Source organism: Echinops telfairi, unplaced genomic scaffold (genome assembly GCF_000313985.2).
Source record: "Echinops telfairi isolate 266 unplaced genomic scaffold, ASM31398v2 ScPeMD7_7469;HRSCAF=8507_1, whole genome shotgun sequence".
Classification (NCBI taxonomy): domain Eukaryota; kingdom Metazoa; phylum Chordata; class Mammalia; order Afrosoricida; family Tenrecidae; genus Echinops; species Echinops telfairi.
In genome coordinates this window covers 118,894,373-118,896,536 of record NW_022111373.1, presented here as the reverse complement: position 1 = coordinate 118,896,536, position 2,164 = coordinate 118,894,373, and positions in this window count along the sequence as shown.

Below are 2,164 nucleotides of genomic sequence, written 5' to 3'. Positions count from 1 at the left end.
AAAACAACAACAAACCAAAAACAAAATAACAACAACAAAAAGAAAGGCAATGATAAAAAAAGAAAAGCCTATAAAGAGTTCCAGGTCTGTTTGTTGACCTTTAGGAGTGTTTTCCAGTCGAGTCTGATGGGGTACTACACTTTGTCCCCAAAGTCTATTTTTGGTATTCCCTGGGGACTTCATATCTTTGCTCCCCTTGCTGCTCTGTTGCACGCCCTTAGTGTTTTATCCAGTGTCATGGGCTCAGATGGGGCACAATTCCCGTCCTGTGTCTCCAGTGTTGTCCCCCATAGTGCTATGGTTCAATGAGGGACATGTCTCGTGGTGGGGCTGGCCCTGTGGTCCTCTCTGTGCATTGTCTGCTCTGAGCAGGAATATCATCCTCGGGGCTTGGTGGGCCAGGATGTGCTCCACTCTCTCTCCTTCCCTCTTCATTTCTCCTGTGCGTGCTCTAATCAGACGTGCCCCTCTCCCCAAGATGTAGCTTTAGTGCTGTCCTCTGAAGTGCATTCTTCAGGGTGGTGGTGGGGTGTCCTCATAGTTGAGATTAGGGCCAGCCCCGCAGACCTCTCTATTAGTTCCCTGGTACATGCCGGAATGTTGTATTCATATCTTGGCGTACCAGGTTGAAGCCTGGTCTTTCTCTTGCTCTGCTGTGGTGGGTTAGTTCCCTGCTCCCCCCCCTACCCATGTCTTTTTTTTTCTTCCCCTCTTTCTTTCCCTCTCCTATTTAGTTGGCTGCCATATGTATCCCTGGATTGGGTTTGGCCCCTGCCTTAGTACCTGACCTCACCCAGGAATGTATGTACAATGCAGCTTATCCTTTATGCCCCATTTTTTAAGCTTACCTCCATGGATTCATGTCATAGTTATCCGCAAAAAGACCTTTTGATGGTGTTCAAAAACAAAGATCTTACTTTGAGGACTCAGATGCATCTGACCTAAGCCATGGTATTTTCTATCCCCTCATATGCCTGTGAAAGCTGGAAAATGAATAAGGAATGATGCATAATTGACACTTTAGCGTTTATGGGATTGGCAAGGAATATTAAATATACTATGGACTGCTAGAAGAATGAATAGATCATTATTGGAAGAAGTGTAGGCAGAACACTCATTAGAAGTGAGGATAGCAAGACTTTGGAGAGGTGGTCAGGAGGGACCAGGCCCTAGAAGAAGGTCATCAGGCTTGGTAGAGGATCCACACAGAAAGGGAAGCACCTCAATGGAATGGGTTGACATAGTGCCTGCAACAATGGGTTTAAGCATCTCAATGGTTGTGAGGATGATGCAGAGCAAGGCTGTGTTTCATCCTGTTGTTCATCAAGTCCTTCTGTGTTGAAACTGACGCCATCACACTTAACCACAACAACTGCTTACCTGCTGGTCAATTTTAGGTTTAACTCATGATTTCTCTCCCTCCCTTTTTCTTCCCTCTAAATTCTGGGTAGAGGTGGTATAGGTTTGTGTGGTGTCAGTACATCAAGGACAGTGGTGGTTTCTAAGCCCTCTTCACTGTTTTCCATGCTGGCTGGCCATCACTAAGTTTTCACATGATGTTGTGCCTGGTTTTTGTCTTTCTCATCTCTTCATGCTGGTACTTGCTGAGGTGTCCTTTGTTCTACCCACACTACGCAATTCATGGCTGAGGAAATCTGCTTGTCTTCCCTATAGCCTGCAAGAGCTACAGCCTGCCAGAGTCCCTTGGCCAGCCAAGAAAACTGTCCCCTGCATCCTGCACCAATCTGAGAACACCTGGTGAGGCTACATTGGGCCTGGCAGCCTTACCACATACGTGCCACTCACATCTTTGTTTTCTCCACACTCGGTGGGGGTGGAGGAGCTGTGGAGCTGCCCAGCTGGAACAGCAGGCCCCAGGCAACTTTTCTCTTAGATCCCCAAACTCTCTGTGGCTTTGATGGCTCCTTTCTTCCCCAGGACAGGAGACAAGAGTTCTTCCACGAAGACACACGGCAAGATACTACCATTTTTCTTCTGCCTCTCTCCAGTCTTGAGAGGATTTATCTTTGCTGTTGTTGTTGCTTTCCTTGACAGAGGGAGCACAAAGGAGAGGAGCCTGGTAGGGCAGATGTTAATCATTTGGTTATTTAAGTAAAAGGTTGGTGGTTGGGCCCCACCCAGCAGCTCTGTCGGGGAAAGGTTT